The sequence below is a fragment of the Battus philenor genome, unplaced genomic scaffold (genome assembly GCF_028537555.1).
Source record: "Battus philenor isolate CCGP_79_NKW_IND1 unplaced genomic scaffold, ilBatPhil1.0.hap1 SCAF_11, whole genome shotgun sequence".
NCBI lineage: Eukaryota > Metazoa > Arthropoda > Insecta > Lepidoptera > Papilionidae > Battus > Battus philenor.
In genome coordinates, this window is record NW_027181673.1 from 13833657 (window position 1) to 13859377 (window position 25721).

Consider the following 25721-nt stretch of genomic DNA (forward strand, 5'->3'; position numbering starts at 1 on the left):
AATACACAATTTCAACTCTTTCACCTTATCACTAAACCTTATAATTTTACATCTGTTATCATTATTATTTCAAGTATAGGGTATCCATTGACGGAGATAGGTCATCATCTTAGATTTATAATAGGAGCGCCGGCAAACAACCTACATCCATGATCTCACGACCTACACTGCACTAGCCTTCACTACATAGCCTCAAAGCCTGAAAAGTTGCACCTCTAATGCTAAAATGAAGAATGAGGGATCAGAAAACGCCATGATCAAACCTAAAAATGCGACGGAAGAATGACATCATGAAGGTGGAGAAGCAATTGGAACCTTCACTGCATTAAAACAGGCAAAAGTGGAGAAACTAATCAAAGAGGTCTTATGAGGAATGATGCACTAATAGATCAGGAAGATTGAAAAAAAAGAAAAGAATTTTGTTATATTAACCGGTTAGTTAAAATAGCGCTCTTTCAACCGCATATTTCTAAGAAAGTGAAAGGGACAGATGATTGTAGTGGACGTCAACAATTGTAAAGAAATTTATATATGGTTTTCCACACGACTACTTTTGTTTTTAAGTAATAATTGACGTTTTAATGTTATTATTTAGAATATCTTCATTCGATCTCGTAGCTAAGTTCGAGCACAACCTCCTTTATTATCCTCTTAGTAATTTTGAGCCTTCTTATTAAGCCCATCGTAAACCATGTTTCAGATCCATAACTCATCACCGGCTACAAACATTGGTCAAAAACCTTCGTCTTCAAATGTTGCGGTATTTAATAAATTACTTGTTATTTTGACACTACTTAACACTGAATATCCAGTGACTAGCTTTCTAGTATTAAAGCTCCATGTTGTAAGATAGGATTAAGTAACATAAAAGCAACTTGAATTCGCAGCCTTCAACTTGCTTAGAGGTCTTAGGAGAACTCGCACGGCTTGATAACTTCGTCAATATTAATGAGAAGGGGAAAATAATAGAGAAGGGTGGGCAGTGATACATATCGACGTCATTTCCGGTTGGTTTTGTGTGTGTGTATATGCTTGGTTGGTTGGGTTTTTATGTAAGTGTATGCATTTGAAACTGAAATAAATAGTTTAAATTTTATCTTAACACATTATATTGATTTTATTATGAATTGTATTTGCGTTGTATTGATTGTAAATTCTAATTTACTTCATATTACATATGTAATCAGATTTATATTATTTCATGTCAAAAACTGTTTGGCCTTAAGTCAAATTTATATTTGTTTAAAAAATTAATTCTTTATCTGTTACTGGTCGCTTTAACGAAATTATTATGTTGATTGGGTCGTAGACCTATTAGGCAAAATGACTTTTCTAATATACATATATATATATATATATATATATATACATACACACATATATATATATATATATATATATATATATATATACTATCTAATACATGTAATATACTAACAAGGACTTAATGTTAAAGGCATTCCATGCCAGATAGTATGTTACGATATACAGACACAAATTAAAAAAGGTTAAAAAATAACAAGGCAAGATATAAAATATTCCTCAAATAACCTGCCATAAAACTACTTGCGAAGTAATATCTATACATAACTTTAAAATAACCAAAAAAGACTTATGGGTATTAACTATGTTTCTTTTATTTTATATGTTGTATCTATTTTTCATTAAGTTTCTTATTGGAAATAAATAAGATACCATGTCCAGTATTAGACATCAGTTTCAGATGATGATTTGAGTAGGTTCGAAGTTCTTATGGAAAAAAAATTGACCCTCAAAGACGTGGTTAAGAAATTTAATAGAAAACATTTTATCAATTCATGCTATACGACTGCAAAAATTAGTTTCACGATTTGACAAAATAGAACTAGATGTATTTTGTCCAATAGAGAGACATACAACAGGGTAAAAATTCAGAAATACTTTAAAAGAGACAAGAAACCCGTTGGAAGATCGTTAGTGCTTTGAACCAAGTTGCTTCGCGAAGCGAAGACGGATGCATCAGCGCATGACGTCACGCACGCCGCCTGCCTTGCCTAACGGCTTCCGACAATACGTAACGACTTCCATATTTCTCATATTGCTAACCCTTTCTCACTGTTATATCAAAGAATGTTCCGGATATCAATAGAACATTCTCGAATTTTTAAATATTTCAATGGTGATGACAAAAAGACATTGTTAATTTAAGACTTGTTGTCAAGTGTGAATGGAAAAGTAAATGAATATGTACTCTTACCCAGGAGATCAGGATAGAAGTCTCTTGGCGAATATTTATTTTCTTTTTAAATTATTTGGCCACGTTATGCGAAAGAAAGACTAAGTAAGAAAAGGACCAATATTTAGCCACTTCCGCACATGCAGTGGTAGTCGTGCAACAAAGTGCACCGCCCGCCAGCCCGCTAATAACTGCGTATGCGGCAAATAATGCAAATTACACAACTGCCACCGTCAAATCACTTAACACGTGTTGAGTGATTTGACGGTATGTTACACCGATTATGCCAAAAACAGAGTCCTTTTCTAACTTAGGATGGACTTCCACAATGTGACGCCTGATTCCATTAAATATCAAAGGAAGACTACGCCACGCTACGATTTGTTGAGGGTATGGGTCAAACGTATCCTCACCCTGCTTTTTATGACGGACGATGGTGATGATGTAAGATAGTGTAAAATCATCATAGATGTCCACTGCAAGACTTAGGCCTTCTGCAAAAGATCGATCTCGATGACTGGTCTGGCGCTGCCGTATCCAGTGACTCAAGGAATCACTCCTAAATTAAATATGTCCGTGAAAGGTGATGAAGTGAGAAGAGAGCAAGCAGTAGACCAAAAAAGTACGCAAAGCGTCCATCGTAATGACTTCTCTTCTAATAATATATGATAAAGAAATTCAAATTACAAATAAAGACCCATTGACCAAAATCTTTAGTAAAATTTCCAATTTATTTCGACGACCGGGGCTGACGTCGCCGGCACGTTTTCTCTCAATTTTCTGACTCGCATGACCGCTGTCAATTAGTCGAAATCGGAGAATCGGATTGTAAAATCACAGTTATTTGAGACAGTGAAATGTATTTAATACACGTCGTGTTTTCTTAATAACATCATGGTGATATCGCTTCATGTACCGTACTAATAATCGATGTAATAGAATTGAAGCGATTTAGTTATTTTCTTAATCTATATAGATTTTTTCGTGCTTGGTTAGTCAAGGGTTTTATAAAAAGCATGATTCGAAGATATAGAACAAATACAATCTGTCAATAACTCCACAGTGCTCTTGGATGTTTTCCAAAACTTTTAGAGAAGAAGCAAGTATTTCGAATGCACTGAATAGCGCAAAATGAACTTTCAATATTCGATTGTATGACATACTAGCTGAGCCCCGCGATCGTTCTTGTATATTATATATATATATTATGTTATCGTTTTGGGTTGACTAATGGAGACGCTACGTAATTATTTATATTTAACAAGAATCCTGGGAAAGACAGACAATTTTAACATCAACTTTCAACTATAAGTCAACTTTGATATCTGACAAGGATATCAGACGGGTGGGGAGGGGGGAGTGATCGGTATACCCGGGTATTATTGAACAAAGCGGATCATTATCCGGGCTAATCCCGGCAGACGGGTGCTTACTTTTATTACCGTCCCAGTGCTAGGCCGAGTGCTCGAATAAAAGGCAAGACGGTCTAACGCGGCTCAAATGATAAGCTGAAGCGATTAAAAGGCAATTTTTAAAACAAAAAAATAACTAGTACATTCCTTATCTGATGGTACTTGACATCGTCGATCCGTAACACCGCGATAATATGCAGAACTTTACAGTCTAGCACCCGGTATTTGATTTGATACGTCGGAAATATCTTTGCGTGAATATAGTCTTTAATTTATTCTAGAAGCATCTAAAAACACTACACACAATGATACATTTAAGTGATTTGTTTAACAAAAACAAATTATTGTCAGTACCAGCTCTTTGGACTTCTGAATTGGTTATAGCACTTAAAACAATTTCTGAGTAATTAATTTTGAAACTTAACAAAATCGCTTTAATAGTTCTTAAGTTTGTCTGTTATAGATGGTTTAGGTCCAAATCTATACATGTAAAACTATCCAATACACGAATCGAACAGCGCGTTACTATTGTATAAAATTTGCACTTTGTGCATTTATTATATAGGAATGGCGCTGTTCACAAACAAGTTTCTAGAGGATAAGAAGCAGCGTCTAACGCATCCAATAATTCTACACTGCAATCGCTCACCCGCCTGCCAAGACTAGCGATTATGGTATATAGCCTATAGATATATTTGGGGTAGGCTTTTGGCCTTCAGTTGGCGTCTATGGGTTGAAACAACTAATACAATAATATATACTACGACAACAGCGCATATTAAATATGTTTAAATAATTATGTTATTTCATTTCCGCCCGTCACTTGGACCACTCACCAATTGCCGCAAGATTTCCTCTTCCACGCACATAAAACAAAATCCCGAATAGTGTGTCTACGCGATAACGTATGAATTGATTTCGAACGACTCGACGCTGCGACGTTCGACGATAGAATTCAATAATCGATATTGGAAATGTATTTTTCAACAAATCCATTTGCAATACAGTGTAAACAAATTACGAAGATATCTTTCATCTACTATAGTTTGACACGTTCCATTACAATGAATTTATTTATATCATAACTACGGTACTCCCAATTCGTAATACAACTTGGCTCCAATTTTCAGTGATATACAGGATGTACCGATCATCCTAGGTGTATATGCTTTAAGAAGGAGAAAGTACAGCTTCTTTGCTGTCAATTGAAAAATCATGTGTATCTGAAATAATAAATACCGTAATGTTAATATAGTAAGAAAGAAGTCGTAAAAATAGAAGTGTTTTTACAATTCGGACTACTACCTACAATAGCAGGTGATAAATATTGCACATCCACCTTTTGAAAGAGACAATGGGCTAATTTCGGCTTCGTGGAGCGTTATCTCTGTTGCACGAAATACAACGACTGACAAAACGTCACATAGACAGTGTGGGACAGAGACAGTGCTCTACGAAGCCGAAGTTATTCGATTGTCTCTATCCAAAGGTCAATGTGCAATATTAATCGCCGGGTACTATATAAAAATTCGTTATTGTTTACTATACGTCCCTGCAGACATAATACTATAAGAAGTTATTGGCTGTCTCTTTCCAATATTTTTAGTGACCATTTTATAAACAGTGGTTGGAAATAGGTGTAAAAACTTTAATGGTTTTCGCTAACAAATGAGCTTTATATACACCCCTTTTAAAAGTTTTACACCTGTCATCAATCATGTAGAAGTCAAAAATAATTCTGTGATGAACAGGTGGCGCAAAAGTAATGTTATAATTTAGACATGTTAGAGATACACACCTCAAGGACATGGAATTTTTGTATCTTAATGTGTCGCTCCATGGCTTATTTGAAATTAATTCTCTATATATCAACATTATAAATGTTAAAGCACAGTGACATTTGGCATCATTTGTAAAAATTAAGGCACATTCACATTATGACATTACTTTTGCGCCATCTGTAAAAAATGCGAATGGGATAACAGCGTTAAAACTGTACCTCGTCTTCGGGTTATTAAGAATGGAAATCCAGTCTCGGCTTACAGAGAGAAAAAGGAGAAAAATATCGCCTCATTGATAAGCAATGAGGAGCATCGCTAGATCTTTCTAGATTGCTGCTAAAAGTTTATAAGAACAGTAATAAAAGGGTTATTTTAAATACAAAATAAGTGATAAAAAATTGCCAATAAGAAATAGAAATTAGCATCATGATTTAATAAAAAAAATTAGATATATATTAAAATCAAAGAAATAGAGCATTAAAATGAATAAATGTAAATTTAGAATCCAGTAGTGAAGACGATGATAGTGAGGCGATATATGTATGGAGAAGAATAGGAAGGAATGATAGATAATATGAAATAAAGAAGTAAAATGGCAGTGAAAATAAAAGATTTCGTCAAGAAGTTATTGTTGTAAAAAGATCAAGAATCAAAGAAAGTGTGAGCAGGAAAAAACAGTGTTAATACTGAATTGACAAAATATTATGTATTCCATAAAATTTATTTAATAACGTGGACACCCTATCTTTAAATTAGGGGATCAAACACTCGCAATACAACGCAGAATTCCCCAGAACTAACGCAGGACGCTACAGACAAAGCCGGGCCGGAATGGGGATTACCCAATGTATCCAACGACATCAAAACATTAAAGATTAAGCCAAGAAATTAGTCCGCTATATAATCACGTAACTTTGGAATAAAAGAACGTACGTATATTTGCATTCAGTATAATTTGTGATTAGTCAAACAAGTGTATAAACCAGAGTTCCCCAAACTTTTTTGTGTCGTACACCCCTTGCCATGTTTTTCCGTGTTGGGTAGACCCTCTACTTACCTGATATTTATTTTCTTGTAAATTTCTAACTGTACTGAAGTTTAGCGTTAAAAACTTAAAGTAAAAACACATGTTAATTTATACATTCATTAATTGAATTTAAATTAAAACTACTCAAAATAAAATTTTGTATCTGTTATGTAAAATATACGTAACGTTAAATAAACCAATTTTTTACTTCTTAGGTACTTTTATTAATAATGTTAATGTTTTGATATTATAAGATAGTATGATGTAAGTAAATTGGTACTATCAGTGTATGTGTTGAGATCCACTATCGTTGACCCCCATTTTCATATCATAGACCCCTAAATTTTTTTTCGCTGACATAGACCCCTTGCAGGTTATCATAGACCCATAGGGGTCGATATAGACTACTTTGGGAATCACTGGTATAAACTAACCGATTTATGCCAGCGTGTTGAAGTGGCCAGTACAGTTGAAGTCCTGGAGATTGTGGACTGGCAAGTTCAACATAGGCCTCCATTTACAAAGGAGACGGTTGACCTAATCAAGCAGTCTTCATGGTAGCCCAGGGGTAAAGAACTGAGACTTGCGTTCATATGTCGCGGATTCGATTCCCGGGATACAGTCTTATATATAATTCACACTTTGTGCAATAATTATATATGATTATAACTACTCACAAACAAGTTTCCAGCGTCTTCAGTATATCTTAATATAACACTGCAATCGTGGATTATGGTATATCTCCCATAGATACCTTTGGAGGGGGCCTGTACCTTGCAGTAGACGTCTATGGGTCAGAAACGATGACCTCATTGGGAGACGCTAGATTTATGCATCTTTCAACTGGTCGTATGGAAAATCCATAGAGGATCTATGTCCAGCTGTGGACACGTCTTATGTCAGAAATGAGGATTATGATGAAGTAAAAATAATCGTCAGATGATTTCTACAATACCCTAGTGGCTAAGACAGATGATAGAAACTTATTTAGATGTCCTTATGGAAGCTTAAATATATATTACATCTAAAATCTCTAGGCTTTTTGTAAGTTTGAAATAGAAGTCTGACTATACATAGGCGTTTTTTAGGGAAAGTTTTATAGGAAAAGCAAAAATTATGTTTTTATCCCTTTTTCAAAACATTATGTATAAATACTGCACTTTTGAGAAAGCAGGATTTTCAATTATGATTTTTTTGATCATCTAAACTTCTAAAGTATTGTGAACATAAGAATGTTATAAATAAAATAAACGTTAAAACAAATCCATTACGATAATTTAAATATAATGAAGGAAATTGACTTCCAAATACATTTATTATGATTATAAATAATGACATCAACAGTAAATGAAACGAAACGTGAGACAATAGCTTCAGTCAAAATAGGCGCGGTGTCGGCTCGTGTCTATCAACTCTGAAGTATGAAGTTCGTGTTGAATTTCACGCTTCGGTTCGTTTATTTATTACTTCGCTTTCTATCGAATTGACTAGATCCGTGCAATTCGCTGATGTGGTCAAGATGGATGAGAAATCGTATATATGGGCGAAGCGGGATAGGATATATCGTTGTCTTTCCAAGTCCCGATTAATTAGTGCATGTTGAAAATAAACTAGACTATCATATGGTAAGGAACAGACAAAAGAGAATAAGAAACAGACTATCGAATTGTTAGTATAGAGAAGTTAAAAGAGACGAAAAGGATAGTAAAGTTCGTTCGAGTCCCATGTCTTGCAAAGTGCATGTATCGGTTGACATGATGATAATAACTACATCATGGAAATTTCCATAACAGCATTGCACAACAGTTTTTTTAATGTCAACTTATTGACTAGCCGAGGTCCAGAAAAAACAACTAAACTAAAACATATTTCAGTATATATTTACCTATAAGAGAAATTTGTACAAGAAAAGTTGTGAAATATTATAAAACATTGTCGTGTCTCGCAGCTGGAAGAAGAAAGATTCGTATCAAATAGCGACAACCCTCTCCCAACAGTTTGCGTTTAGTAAAAGCGAAAAAAAAATATTGTAAAAAAAAAACACTAGCGATACAAATTAGAATTAAAAAAAAAAGCTTCAACGAAACTGAGTTCACGGAGCGGAAGGGTCTGTGAACTTAAAAATAAGCAAAGATGATCGGGCGTGTACCAGTTGCATGAAGTCTTTCTCACGTAGCAAAGTACTCTACCTGAGTAGAGCTGTGTGGTATTGGTGTTGTGTATAAGCGGCTTCGAACGTCAGCGTGGACCACAGGTGAGCCAAGAATGGATCTAGATCTTACCTCGGTTCGCCCACGCTGTTGACGGTTAGGGAGCAAGCGGCCGCCCTTTAAAAACAGGTTGGGAAGGCTTATGCCTTACATTGGACTTCTATGGTTTGAAACAACGACGATATAATCACTTCCATAATGTTTGAACTGAGATATTAACATGTTAACATAGCTAAAAGAATTCCGTCACAACTGCGATACCAGAAATAAATAAATTTTATTTTCATTTACACTATCAATTTTTATCGATTTTTTTCTGCTAAGTTTGTGATTTTTATAAATTTGGTAACCTTCTTAAAATGTTTAATTATGGAAGCTAAACTTAATAGAAGTCATTACTATTAATACTACTTATATCATATGATAGTTCTTCTACAATATGGACAGACGTTATAGGTCAAGGCTGCTTTTACTTTCATTCCTAATGGAAATCTATGAAGGAGGCTTATATCCAGCAGTTTATGTCTTACGGCTGAAATGTGATGCTATTATAAAATGTGTCTAAATTAAACTAAGTTTCTATTGAAACTATCTTATTCTTCAATTCATCTTGATAACATAGCTATGTGAGTATTTCTGAGTAATAATATAACACAAGTGAGACCATCTGTTCGCTGACATGTGTCGGTACAACTAAAAAGCGTAAGCGGGAAATGTTTTAAAAGCATTTCCGTTTACCCTCTCATAAACCTTGAAGATACATTTTTATTTCTATACTCTCTATTGTACACGCCAGAAAATATGTTTATAGTTGCACAATAGTAAAGAAAGAAAAATGGGCGGCCTTATCACTTAATAAGTAATAACAATTTGTATTACATCTATCTAACTTAGTTCGCATTAACCTCCGAAAGGATGAAGAAACAGAGAAAGAGAAGAAAAAACAGCCTAAGTCCTAAGCTAAATGACATCATTAATTCACTATTTGGTTAAGGTAAACACAATATGGTTCACAGCAGAGTTTAAAATCTCAAGGCTTAAGGATGAACGATCTTCACTGCCAATACCACGAGTATATAACTCAATCTTCACACTGTCATTGGCCAACGAAACCAGAAAAAAAAATTAGTTACATCATAAATAAAAAGTAATCAAAATGGAATTCAAAACCATTATACAATATATTACAATAGTGTACGAGTAAGATATAAAAAAAATCCACACGCTTCAGCTTATGATTTAGGCCAAGCGAGGTCGGAAGTGCACACCCCTAGCAGGTTGATAATAGGCTACCTGTGACGGCAGGTGCGGCGCAGGTAGCCGGCATTGTGCCTGACCCATTTCCCGCGCGTTTTGTGCTGCACAACGACGGATCTCCTTTGACTTCTAATAGCTGACGCGATTTATCTGAACCTATATTATCATATATTCTAACTGTACAATAGGGTAGTTTATAAAGTTAATACTCGGAAATAAAATGCTTACGTCAACTTAAAGCTATAATGGTAACAAGAGCCGTCTAGTCTAAGAAGTTCCAACGATAAACATAGACAGGTTTTTAGAGGACCCCACTTTGATTTTAGGTTTTGCAAATTAGGCTGTAAAATATTCTCCTCTCTCATGAATTATAAGAAAAAATTACTTCTTTAAAGTTATTAAATGAATCATATGTACCATTAAACTGTATAATTAGCTTTTGTTTGTAAAATGTTCAAAAATCATAGAAAGAATTTCCTCATATCGGGCTTCACACTAAGCCGCAGGTGAGGGCGGTCAGGGTCGGCTCGGGTCGCTCGTGATCGCTGAGAAGTTCTCGCTTCGGAACTTGCACTACACCGCAGTCACAATACTACATTTTACATTTACACGGGTATAGTCTCTCTTCTTGCAAACTTCATCTTTGTAACTGGAATATAATTGGCCAGCATAATATTTCTAGTTCGCAGACCTTCTGTTGTCGGCTTCGAGTGCCGGTCTGGCGTTGAAATCAGGGAGGAGTGAATAGCCTCTCTGATAAGCGGAAAGGATACCAGGGAAGAATTCCTCTCTTATTGCAAAAGAATCACACAATATGCAATAGAAAGAAATAAAAGTTAGGCATAGACAACAAATAAAAACTAACAAGACAAGTTAAAAAAATAAAATAATATAAAACTGGGATATAGAATAGATAAAAATGTGATAGAATAAAAATAGAATTAAGAAAATGTAAAATGAAAAGAGGATAAAAGAAAGGTAAACAGAGCAAAAGGGAAAGAAAGCAGAATTGTGGCATAAAAGAATAGAATGACAGATTATGTGCAGTATGAAAGTAGAGAATGAAAATAAAAAATAATTATGTGAATAAATAAAATTGCCCATAAAGTCCCTGTCCCACCAAAGATAGGGGTACGAAAGGCCCCCAATAGCGGGGGCCATTAAAAAAAAAGACCTTCTGTTGTCGCGAGGTCAATTTCAATGAAGCTGTATAAAGCCTAAGGCGGCTACCAGCATGACACTTATCACATCAAACGCATATAGATTTTGCCAAGCTATTCCAAGTTTAGTAAGAAAAGGATCAATATTTAGCCACTTCCGCACATGCAGTGGTAGTCGTGCAACAAAGTGCAACGCCCGCCAGCCAGCTGATAAATGCGCATGCGGCAAACAATGCGAATTACACAACTGCCACCGTTAAATCACTCAACACGTGTTTCACCCCTCCACGGGGCATCTTCAGGAGTTATGTTACACCGATCAGTGCTAATCACAGAGTCAGTATTCTAAGTTTCAATGCCATCAATTCTTCTACCATGCAAGTCATGAGTATTAATATAGATTGCATTAATAATTAAAAGTATCCGCTACATCCATCAACCAAGAGTAATCGTGCCAGATGGCTATACGACAGACATTTGATACGAAAACAATCTGTCATTGCTTGTGTATATGTTTATGTAAACATTAACTCGATGCGATAATTTCGACCTAATTTAAAACTAATTATACATGTAATGATAATTATTAAATATATAGATGATTGTGTTTCTAGATTCTGATATCCAGCCGGAGATATTTAAATGATTAACATTTTTATACTTAGACATAAATCTCTACCTAAATCTAAATCTCTACCCACACGGTTCTACGCTCTATGTCTGCGCACTGTCATTTCAAGTTACCAATGTGCTGGGATACATCAGTTATCATGGTTCATCTACAGATCTCATCATTTCATCATCTGCATACCAGACAAACGTCTACAACAAAGAATATGCCTCCCTCAAAGATCACTATGATAAACGGTCTTTCGTTGCTCGCATACAACGACCCTACATGTAAAGGTTTAAAATATATCAGTGAAATAAACCTCCAACAAGGTTTTCGTTCGGTGTAGAACATGTAAAAACACGAGGGTGTGGGAAATGTAAACATTGGGCTACAATGCGTATTGTGATTGCAGAGCGGATGCGACGGTATGTTTTGTGAATTGTGACGACGCGCCTCGCTTCGCTACGTCCGGCCACCCATCCTTGACCCAGCCACACCCGTCGTTCCAAATTTATAGAAAAACATCACATACACCTTATATTTCAAAATATAAATTACTACATATATATTTATTCGTTTTGTTTTTATATAAGCATTAATTGCGTAATAACCCGAGCGGTGGGAGATAAGTAAACAGGATTACTCGCGTAAGGGTTCCCTGAGGTCACGCGTTTACTTCCGGGTCAAGATGACGACGAGTCCGACAGTTAGAGGCCTTCACTTGAGAGGGATTTTATTACAGGAGTCAGGTTTCATTCCTATGTCACGCACACATGTACACATACTATTTTTCAAATAGGCTGTGCGGGAATTTAAGTCCATGACCAAAGTTGACAGATCACCTTGCATGTGCAAACTTCAATCAAAGGACGTCTTAAAATTATGATGACGAGGCATGGGAATCTGAGTGTCAAAATTCGAAATTCAAAATATTGTTATTCAAATAGATTTTTACTTGCGCTTTTGAATTGACAATTATTTTAACACTGCTGATCTGTTGAAAAAAGCTGATCTGAAATCCAACCGTTGTTCTTGTAAATGAAATTTAACATTTTTTTTTCATGTGTACATTATAATATCAATCATGTAAATGACTCAACGAAGCAAGTTCCACACATTGCGATCAAACTCTTGAATGCTGTAATATTATTTAGTTAATAATTCACTTTTATTTTTTATTTAAAACTGAGAGGTGGGAAGTCTAAGATATCTTGTGAAACTTTATTATATATACGTACACTCTATGAAGGATTTGTTAACTTTAAAAAAAAAACAGTATTTGGACTCATCAACACTTAGTAACATTTTGTGAAAGTGTTGACAAAATAAATCTCAGCCGTGTTTCGTGTGAGTTTGTTCTGTTGAAAAAAACATCGCTGTTTACTCACTACAAGTGAAAAAAACACGTAGTAAGCAAAAAAATAATTAAAAATAATTGCTATAATTTCTAATGTAAACGTTTTTTAGATTACGATAATTTATATTATAAAATAAAATAACTACGTAGCAATAAATCTACTATCCAAAGCGCCCTGCTTTGAAATAAATCCACCAACAAGAGCCAAGAAATCGTTATAAGTTGAAAAGGATGGTTCGAGAACTATCGGCGGAAAAATGTATTTATCTTCGCTCTAGATATATATCTGTATGTGTAATTTTATGTATGTATAATTTCATCTTATTTAAATACATGTTTATCATGTAGTCATTATATAATATGTTTGAGAAATACCATTAAGTCCGACAAAAAAAATAAAAAATTCACCGATTAGCTACATTTTTAACAATTCATCGGTCAAGGTAAAAATCGGTGATTAAATGCAAATCCAGTTTGTGTTCAAGAATTCATATCATATCAAACAACGTGATGCCATGTTATGAAAATGATTAATCGATAATATTATTTCTTTTTATTTTATTTATTGCCAACAAAATTTGTGACGTTACAAGAAAAGAAGTAAAAAATAATATTAAATTAATAATAATTTCTATAACTGACAACCACAGAATATGTCGAGTTTAAAAAAATATTAAATATAGAACAATGAAATAAGAATAATTTTTTTTAAATTAATTGACTTTTTAGAATCTGTGCGTTAGTATTTAAAAATTGTTCAAACTCTCGTTGAAAAAAGAGACAAAACACTAATAAAATTTATAACAGCATTCTAATGTACAATGGTTTAAAATAAAATAAAACTTTTTTTTCTATCCGGATACGTGAATTTTCATCGCTTCACTCACGGAACATAAACATAAATGGAGGCCATTTTTGTGAGCGCAACAGGTAAATCAAGTTTAACCGGAAACGAGTCTTGCCTCTTTTTTTAATGACGCCGGCTAGACAGAGACACGTACACCGCCGTCCCGTTCGCGCGGGATCAGCTGTTCGCGAAATAACGACCTTTGAGCGAATGTGTCGTTGATTGATTCAATTTTCGAATCGTATCTAAAGGAAAATACGTTTAATAGCATATTAATATTTAATATTTTATTATTAGTTTGTTACGCTTCTGTTAATAATAAAACTGATGACGTAAATTACGTAATACGTGATAGGTTTCGAATTATTTTATAATGGCCTTGAAATATACACGCACGTAATTTTTTTCCTGAACATTTCTTAGTTTTATACCTATTTTAAGTTATTTGAACGAATATAGACGAAGTTTTTTTCTGACAACAATATATTAGTTACTATTCGTTTATCAAACAGCAAGTAAATAGTGATAAGATTGCTTAGGAGGTAATTGTTCTAAGCATTGTTTTAAGTTATGGTCAAGAGGCGAGGGAAGTCACTGGATGCAGGCAGTGCCGGACTATGCAAGATACTTTGCTTACAGTGGGCGTTCATCAGCTGAAAAATAGAAGATAAAATTTATGGTACAGCCTATGTAAGTAACGTATTTGTAATGGTAATGTATAGGTCACTATATATAAAAAAAAATTCGTCTCTTAGTAGACCTGGATGTGCAGGGCAAGATTGATCATCGTTGCATTCTTTGGAGAAGTCTTATACCTACGGGAATAATGATTATGTCTATGATGTGATAGACGTAATGATGCTAGCCGGGTAAGGCATTGTACAGCTTTATTGATATTTAGCTCGCGCAGGAGGTCTGCGAGTTAAAAATTATATAACAGTCGTGTTCAAGTAACAACGAAGACCTTTACAAAAAGAGAGACTATATCCGAATAGGTGTATAGTGTTTTGATTGTAGTGTAGTGAAGATTACTCGGCGATCGAGAGCGACGCGGATCGACCGTAACCTTCGCTTGTGCGCGTGCGCCTGTGTCTTGAGTACTAGTTCGATGCGTGTGTGAAGCATCGCGCTTGTCGTGGGCTGATGATGGTTTAGTATATTGCATGTCAAAACATGTACACTACACACATGTAAACAGCCAGGTGTTTCAATCGTTAATTATTATATAATTAAATAACAATAGAAAACATTTCGTATCATTTCACACCCAGTTAACATCACTTTCTTTTTCCCACACGTGTAGTGTGCGTCTCCACACCTTTCTTCGTCCGGTACATTCAAAACTTTCTCTGAAAGAAATCTCACTGTGATAAACTAGTTTTATTTTTTTTCATTATCATACAACGAATATAGCCGTAGGCATTTGAATTTACTAATTTGAAGATCAAGCCTGTCTCTTTATTGAGGACTCAGACAAGATATATTTGTAAACAGTACAACTTTCAACATTTATTTGCTACAAAAACACACGCAAAACTAAGTACAGCATAGTTACTACAGTAGTTTAAATAACTAATTGTATTGTAGTTAACCTTCTAACTACAGAAAGTGTAGTTGGAACTAAGAAATAAAAATATATAAAAACAATAAATCGAAAATAAAATAAAGGTTGTTAAAAAAAGTAAGATTTTATTATAAATTAAATGTACTTGTATATCTAGTACAGATGACCTTGTAACATGCTATTGCTATCAAAAAGTAAGGTGAAATTGCCATTTAAAACTTGCAGTCTTAAAAAAGAGGTAAATGGTTTTTCCTATGTAAGTCTGTCTATAACATTTGCTAAGTGTATTTCTGTCAAAAGCTGTAATATCATTTTGCTTTGGCTCAGTGCGATTTCTGGCTATTCAGCAAACTCAAAAGGCCAAAGCGGGAATGCCGTTTTGAGACGAGTGGAGAGATAAAAACAGAATCGAAGAACGTCTTACAAAGAAATTAAGAAATGAACAAAGAAAGCTGCATACGTGTAGTTACCTCATCAATTTCAACTAACATTAATCAGCTTATATAAAAAAAACAGTAACAAATTTCTTAATATAAATTTCAAATAATTTCTTCTTTCTATTACTTTCTTGATTATTTTTACAACTGTAATTAATTTACTGTAATAGTTTTAATCTTTATTATAAATAAAGTTTTGTTAACTATTAATATATGTTACTTTATGTGCAAGAAAAAAAAATGAAATTGGAGTTGATTAAAATGGTTGCTCACCCCTGACATAACATATTGTATATTGTAACCGATAAGTGTTGTAAATGTAAATATTTACTTTATGATAAAGACAACGACTTAAATGTTTTAGGAGTTTTTTAATTTTTTCGTCAAAAGTTCAGTGTTTTAATAGTCAAACTTAAAGTAATGATCCTGTTTGTATATCTTTGTTCTATCACTACCATGTTATATTAAGTTAACAATAAAGTTTAAAGTTTCTTTCGAATTGAGATCTCCTGACATACTTAAACGATCGAAAGATAATATGAATGAACGAATGAAGAACTTATCTAATGACCTTATGAATGAATGGAAACATGAAGTTATTGCTTAAGTTTTTACTGCCACTTCTCCCGGCTTATCGAAGTGGTAAGGTTTGTCTGGTCATAGCAACCGACTAAGTCGAAGTTCGGACCTCTAAGGCGCCCTTGAGTTGAAATGCCCAACGGGTGTTATCGACATATGACAGCCCAAGTCAAGGTCCCCAAGAAAGGGCCTTTAAGCTTAGTTATTACATAAGGCTTTTACCTATGCGATCTAGGAGATTGGTGGTCAATAAAACGATGTAACTGCAGTACGGGCGGCACGAGCTATAAAACTCCTCAGGAGCCTTCGAACTTCGCTATATTAACAGGCGTTTTAGGCTAAACACCCGTTGCGCTTTGCCCCCTCAAATCTACTGAATTCAATGAAACAAATGTGAATAAATAAAATAAATATGAAGAGTCTGTGATAAAAAATAATCTGTGATAATTAATGTAAAAAATATGTTCTAAGAATGAAGATAATGGAAGGAAGGAGATGCAAGCAAAGAATGATCAGGTGAAGCGTGAAAGGAATGAATAAAAGAGACGAAAGAGAATGTAGAATAAAAATTAAGTAAACTTATTTTATCCGAAATTGAAGGTTTCTGCTTCAGATAAGGTAGGGCGAACGATAGGCACCCAAAAACGGAGGTATTTGAAAGAAAATCTGCGGAATCTACATATGTTACTTGGGCAGTAGTGTAAGGTAAAAAAAAAAGAACTACTTAATGTGTCTAAATATGTATAACTTTATTAAGAAAACTAAAAATGTCTTTGCCTAAGTGTCTTTAAAATATGTAACCTCGCCTTTCATTCGGCATCTTGAATGAGACACGGTAATTTTTTTTAAATAACCTTGTGTTATATGCCTTTAAATATAGAATATAAATAACGGTATAACATAGATTATTAATAAATATTTTATATAAAGATAAGAGATAATGTTTTTATTTCGCAGCGAGCGATCGTATACTGTGTCAATGTCGTCAAAGCAGTCTGCTTCAATAACGTAACGGTTAGCGGTTATAAATAATTTTTACATTAGGTCAAGTTACAGTTAAGTAATTTTAAAAGATCTACTTTTGTATTGGAGGAAGTTAGAGAGGGAGACTTGAAAAGATTTCGTGCCTTCTAGGAGAAAAGTTCTGGGTTTTTATCATCATCATTCTAGATGTAATATGCCCACTGCTGGATACAGGATCTTACGTCATCTGTTCACATTGTCTATAGACACAAGCTAAGTGACGCATGCCGATCCAAGATCTCAATTCTAGAACCGAAACAACTTAACTGACCCGGGTGTACTGTGAGGAGCCGGTCTCGCGCCGGCGCGAGATGACCACCGACCAACTTTTATGAGTCAGTACAACGCCGGCATCGAAGTAACACGCTAAAGCGTCCGCACTGCGCTTAAAGGTTCTAACTTCTTTGGCGAACTATATGTTTTAAGTTATCCTTTATAATTATTTTTATTGCGCTAACAATATGAGTACGGGAAAAGATCCGCAACGTACCAAAAAACTCGATACCCGACGCTGATAGAGAGGATTCATTTCGCATTGCCGGTCTCGCGCCGGTGCGTGGACATTTTAGTTTTTTATTTTAATTACCTTATATATGCGAATGGTTCCTAATTAACAACATTAGAATTCAATTTAAAGAAATATACAAACAAAAAGAAAACTGTGTTCTGACTGACTCCCAAGTTCAAGATACTGTCAGTGAAACTTTTAAGACCACAGCGGCCATCTATTATGCTATTTGGCCTCCTAACTTACACTACAACTTGCCAATCCGGTATATTATATAGGATTATTATTTATTATGTAACAAATTCCACATATTAACAATTCATTGTCTTTCTACCTGTGTTTATTACGATTTTTAGGACTTATAGGACTACCTTAAACCCGCTATTATATTATCTATTTGACAGGTGGCGATAAGGCAATGTTATAACGTGAACTTGGATTGATTTTTACAAATAGCGCCAAATGTCACTACACTTTAAAGTTCATGATGTACACATATAGAGAATTAATTATTAAAAAGCGATGGCATATATCTATATAGTATATATATTTGGCGCCATTTGTAACACATCTTAATATGATCTTCTCTATCTTAAAATAAACAATTCCAATTAAATCCAAAATATAATATTGTTAACTTTAAAGACATATAAATATTAAAGCATTTACAGGTAATTTTTAAGTTATAAATGATTGTAAAACATCATACCTTTTTATATAAAAAACAATGCAGTTATTATACTATTACGTATATAATATTGATATAAGCTATGATAAATTATCATTAAATATGTTCGTCTATCTTTATTATCTGATAATGAAGTTGTACGTAGCATAATACATGTATCTGTCATTTAGAATCAACTGGTTAACCTATGTAGTTAAATAGGTTCCTTATTACACATAAAGGTCTTTGTTCGCCGACACGAACAGCAGGGCATAGGAAGATCCAGGCAGAAGTCCAAGATGACCGGTCTTCCTGCCCGCAACACGCGACTTCACGTGATCTTGACTAAGCCATCGGTTCTACTACGGAGGAGCCGTTTACCCACTTGTGGGCTACCGCTCTAATACCATATATCAAAAAGTGAACCTGTTAACTTAGAAATTTCATCTTCTATCAGATGTACTTTAATAGATGTTGACTAAAGATGGAGAAGATTATAGAAGTCAATTGAGTATTGACAGTAGAAGAGAAAATATCTTTTAATAATCTCACTTCCCATGCTATTTATGAACATATAGTATATGTAGTGATCTCATATCGTTACGGAACTGCGATTGCAAGAATTTCTTCTATAAGGGTATTCCTAAGTCGCGTCTACTTGCTATAAACCTACGAAAACAACAGATACGGTTTTACTTTGTATAACTCCACAATACTTCATCCCTTTTCTATAAGGGTATATCGTCATAAAAAAAACTGATGACTTTATCCAATTAAAATATGAAAAAAAAGTTCAAACAGTAAACCTTCTTTAATTTCAACAGAATTATTCACTTAAATCCTATTATTTTTTAATTTTTTTTTGGTCAATTAAAAAAAAACAGTTTTTCACAGTAGGCAGTGGACTTCACTGAAACGGAAATTAATTTTGAAAAAAGAACAAATGAAAACTACACATAGCTATTGTGTGCAGTAATAACGAGTATATAGTAACTGCGTGTGTAGAAAAAACCTTTATTTTATATTGGTTCATATAAATAGAAATAAAAAACATACTTCAAATATTATATGTAAATTGTCAGTAAATAGACGTGATTTTGATTAAACCGAATGTGCCAGACAGGCGTTCGAATTTTAAAATTTGGCAATTTTTTTTCATAACTAAATAATTTTAAATCTTCACCAGGATATTGTTTTAAAAAGACGGCACGATATGGTATATATCCAATGAGTCTTTAGTAGATGTAAACAAAATGTTTAGTGGAAAACTGACATCGCATCAAGGGGAATTACTAGATTATTATTTCTAGGGGTACTTCAAGAGCCACCTTCACACCAATAAACCAATGACGTCAACCAAAACAACATTAGCAAAGAAATATCCATTATCCCTCCAGCTTTTACGAATTGTCTAGATTCAACCAGTATGTCTAGATTGTAAACACTGCATTGATTTTAAATAAATAATATACTAATGTATTTTTTTTGTTATTCTTGTTGTTTGAGACCTTCCCCTGCCAGGTGTAAGCAGGGACATTATTTAAAACCAATTTTTCACAATTTTTTCCACACTCTTCTTTTTTACTTCCATAACTTGTTACCTTTTATACATCGCCCCTCTTTCTTCGCTTTTCCTCTAGAATACTGTTACAATTCTAATTTCTTTTATCTTTATTTTACAAATTTTATATTTGAGTTTTATTTTGCACCCATTATTTTATTATCCTTTACTATAACATTTATATATCGCGATATTCGTTACAGTTTTTCAGTTTGTTTACAAAATACTAGTGTTTACAACATTACAAATGTATTTTTTACTAAGTTTGTTTAAATTTCTATGATTTTTTAAAAATCCGTTTAACTTAATGACATAACCTATTTTATCGATAAACCGGAAAAATACTATGGTTAAAACTAAAGTTACCTTAATTCACATAGCCACTATTGGTAGAAATAAAAAAAGAGTACTGAATTCTAGGTATTTTTTATCTCAGGCAATTTCTTGTTTATCTATAAAATCGGTATTGACTCATTCAGTCGTCAAGTAATAAATGGAATTACCTTTCCTCGTCTTTACCGATGTTACGGCTCGGCGATCTCTCACACGCGGTGAGAAAATCACAAAATAACAACTTTTTATACATATAAATATAATCACATTACTTCACTAATAAAACATTCACTGGCTCTATGTCACTGTTGCCTTATGCCACAATACTTTTAATTAACGCGTTCGAAATTCAAAAATAAAAAAGGTAGGTTTTTTTTTACACGCGACAATGGCACGAGCTGCCAGTGACAGTGTCGTACTAATTGTTTCAGAACAGATAACGAAGCATGATAAACAACGCCAGTGACGCTCGGCAGTCACGTCAGCCGGTAATGTGATTTAGTTGGATTTGCATTGCACTACACGTTCACAACGGCGATTATTGATTTTGTTACCAGTTTTAGTCTACGTGGAAATATATAACCAAGTTTTTTATATAAAATCCAATGCTGAAGGTAATCATAAACAGTTCTTTAATCAAATATATCAAATACATACTCGGCTGATGATGTCAAATTTGTCATTCTACCGGTTTCGGTATTTATTTATATAATTATTCATATAGAAGCATAAACGGTGATCAAACCATTTGTGACGTCATGAGGAAAATACCAGAAGAACTGTCTGCAAACATAAATCCATTAAAACCTACGACAGTTTGCGACATAGTCTGATAAAAGTCCACTACAAATTCAGGCCGATTTTTTTTCGGTGGTCACTTTAATAAAATCATTAATATGGTAGTTGAGAATTTCATTCCCAAACTCTATCATCAAAAAATCCTTCATATTAAAAAGGATTTTCTTATAAGTTTAATGATATTAGTAAGCAAATAAAGTCAAAATAAGGCGTACACTTTGCCGTCCGCACGTTTCGTAAAATTTTATTCGCTTGGCGCCGGCAGCTCTAATTCGGATTACTTGGCTTGTCGTAGGCCGTTTTTGACGTTATCGGGAAATTATGAATTGTAAAGTTTTAATCGACTCATCGCTAGTTCTCATGCGTTCTCAACCCTTACTTTCATGAAATTTCGTAGATATACATGCGTAAAAAAATACAAAATTTGTTTGTTTATATATTTGTTTATTTCTTATTATATAACTTATTGTTACCTAAACAAAACACTAACAGAACTCAACAGTAACAGATCTCAAAAGATACAGAAGCGCTGAGCACTGAACGATACTATTTATATTATTCTACACATGACACCACTGTGGTGTCGCCGGAGGGCATAGTGACTTCTTGTCACTTTGACACTACGTTTTTGAAGTTATTAACTACCCCAACAGACAGTCTTAACTATTGGTCTATCTGCAAGAAAATCTATTCTTCTTTTTCTTTTCATCCGATGGACGCTCTGCAAGGCATAGGCATTACCCAAAAATCGCCAAGATGTCCGGTCCTGTGCTGCTCGCATCTAGCAACTTCCCTCGTCTTTAACTATATCGTGGTTCCACCTAGTGGGTGCCGCCGTCGCCACTCGAGAATGTTTCGGTTCCAACTGCCACTTAAGACCAGAAATTGTTCCAATTACATCGGTAATTTTAGTTCTTCTGCCTCTTTAGCCCTCTCTATTGCTCTCTGAGTGACCCAGAGCTTTCTTGTGAGACCCGTCGCAAGTAACCACGTGTCGGATTCGTATGTCATCATTGAAAAAATCTAAATAACATATTACTAATCAAAAACGTATACTTTTAGAACACAGCAGATATATATAGCATATACGAGCTGATCCCGCAAACGTTGTTTTGCAAAAAAAAATAAAGTTTTTAATTAACAAATGTAAGATAAGGGTTGATCTTAGAGGGGTGAAAATTTAGGTTTGTATGTATTTTTGTGTGCTGTATCATAATAAAATAAAAACCAAAAAAATTGTCTAAAAAAATTAAAAATAAAATTTAGGGGTGGACCACCCTTATCACTTAGTATGGAAAATAGAGAGTAGCCGATTCTCAGACATACTGAATACGCATGTAAAATTTGGTAAAAATCGGTCAAACCGTTTCGGAGGAGTTCAAGTTCGAACACTGTGACACGAGAATTTTATATATTAGATTTTATTGTTAACATTAGAAAGTAATTGTTATTTTGTTGTAAACACAAGGTAAAGCTTTAACAATTAAACTGGAAATTATATCAGTGAAAATTTTACTGTTCAACGATTGAGGGTCGAATCTGTACGGACATCCCTCAGGGTGTCGTAAGCAAAACCCTTTCCATAAACGCTAATTCGCCGGGCGCTCTCACAAACGTTTCGTACGTTTTTGGGACGGCATTCACTCAAATACAGAATCTTCTAAAGTACTCACGTACGTGTTCATATTAATATTTATTTGTTTACTCTCTTTCGTGCATTAACAATAAATAAATTAAGATGAAACTGATAAAAAAGTACATACGGCGATTTTGTAATAAAAGACGGTTACTTGTTTAATATTAAAATAGATCTCTTAAAACATAAAATTATTAGAATTCATCTATATATATAACTGCATGTTCGTCTGTATGTCTTTTATAGAATCGTAAACTATAGATTTGACCATGCGATGATCTTTAGCAAAGTTATTATGCAAGAGCCCACGATGGTTTCTAAGTTAGTAAGTATTTCGACAGATGGCGCCACGGTCATTCAAATAAATCGCAAATACTGCCGTGACAGTTCATGCTGATTTAAATTAGAACGAAAACAGGGAACGAATGATGGCGTTTCCAATTGTGAGTGACGTAAGAATTTATGTAAATTGTGAAATTCATATCCGGCTAGCAAAATTAAAATCTAAACGAAAAAAAAAAACAAAATAAACTTGGTTTTGTCGTTAAAATCCATGCGGACGAAGTCACAGGACACAGCTAGTATATCATAAAAATAGCTACATTCTATTTTAACAAATAACCTGTGCAGATAAAATACAATACATGCTTACTAAGAAAGGGACCAATATATAGCTACTTCCACTAGGCGGCAGTAGTCGTGCAATGAAGTGCACCGACCGCCAGCCCGCTCAATATCTCCTGAGGATGCTCCCTCTGTCTTTGGCACTAATGGGTGTAACATGACTCCTGAAGATGCCCCGTCGAGAGGTGAAACACGTGTTGAGTGATTTGGCAGTGGCGGTTGTGTGATTCGCATTGTTTGCCGCATACTCATTTATCAGCGGGCTACTGCATGTGCAGAAGTGGCTAAATATTTGTCCTTATCTTACTTAATTAATTTCCATACTCATCTTTCGTCCTTCTCAATCTCTTTTATTCCTTTCCATACATCGTCTCATTTCCTACTCCTTCCCTCCAGAGATTGTTCTCATTTTTATAATTTTTTTTTAAAAATTATTTATTATTAATTTCTGTTTATTTATTATCTTTATCGTACTTAATTTACGTTTTTAACATCACATCTATTTTATTACTCCTTTTATTATTGTTTTACTTTTTTGCATAACTCCAAATTGGTTTGGCGATACTCCTCTTCGCTCACCAGTGAGGTGAAGAACTTCTCTTCTGTTCTCTCTGCTAAACGAGACTGGTACCCTGCTCTTAACTCGCCAAATACGGGACGCCATAATATATATATTATTAAAAGTTTTGCTTATTTATTAATGCATGAATGTATGGACTTTAAATATATTATTTATTTCGCTACAACAGCAGTACACATAAGTTACAGTTAGTATTACCATAATATTAATGGTTCTCTTTTGTGCTCTTTTATAAGTGACACAAAATTCAAAATTTACTCAACTATAGCTATTTGAATAAATTATTTATAATATTTAGTTGTTCTCGCGTTTTAGTACCTTCCAAATCATTAGTACTAACAACTAACACAGCTTCCAGTAAATAAACAATCATTAAACTCGCACAACGTAATTCCCGGCGAAACAAAAAGGCCCATACATAACCCGCTGTCAGTCGCACCCGACCCTGGCCGGGACAGACGGCCGTTTCGCCTAACGAGTTGTCTAATTATTCGGTAGGGATACGGAACCTCGGCAAATAATGCCGCTATAAATGCCGACCCACAACACCGACGCGCTAACTGGAATGAGCGACGTCTTGACTCTAATCGTCGACAATTCGAACGACTCATTGCACGTCATTTTAGAATTAAGCGATTCACTATTACACTCTGACACTGTATTATATTTTCATTAATTTTAAATGTCATAATCGTTTGCACTTTCGTTGTAGGTATACTAATCATTAGTGGTTATTTATGCTATCAATATGTTAATACGAGAAGTTAAAAAAAGTAACCAAGTTGAATTGGCAGTGGATAAGGACACATGTCGTACAGGACATGTGGCTACTGGTACCTTAAGGTTCAAGACTGGAGACCGAGGATCGAAAAGTGAAGCCTAGGACATCAACCCACAAGGTGAACAATCAGCCTTGATTAGGCCAAAAAGAGACGTTAAATGCAGGCCGCTTTCTACTGGTCTTATTTAAATATTGGGTGAAGGCCTAGGTCCCAGCTGTGGACTTCCTGCGGCTGACATGGTGATGACACAACGGAATTTCGGAATTTTAAAATGGAATTTCGAAAACTATAAATTTAAGATAAATTTTGTTTATCTATGTATAAATCGGTGGTAAAATTTACAAAACAGCAGCCATTTGTATGTTATTCCAATTTGACATACAAATTTAAAATAAATTAATTTAAAACATATTTGCTGGAACTCTGTATTTTCGACCAGCGTTGACAGATGGCGCTAGTTGTTCGTGAACGTATAAAAGGGGCACCGCGCGGTAGAATCGACATTAATAAAGAAGATTCGATAGCGACATGACATATAATTTTAGCAACAAATATTAAAATTAACGAAATATGATTATTTTTACAAAATAGTACAAATTAAATGGTTTTATTGAATCGTACGCAATTTTAATATTATTATATCTCGTATGTGTTGAGCGGCAGTCGAAAATCGTCTGTCGATAGCTTTTCCATATATTTTAAATGTAAACCATATAGAACGTATGGCTATACTATATATCATAAATATCA

General features: G+C 34.3%; 1 protein-coding gene across 3 annotated transcripts in view; it reads right to left on the reverse strand.

The window, feature by feature from the left end:
- The window catches only part of sdt (stardust), a 218537-nt gene that overhangs the window by 110465 nt on the left and 82351 nt on the right, over window positions 1-25721 (reverse strand). The window lies entirely within an intron of this gene.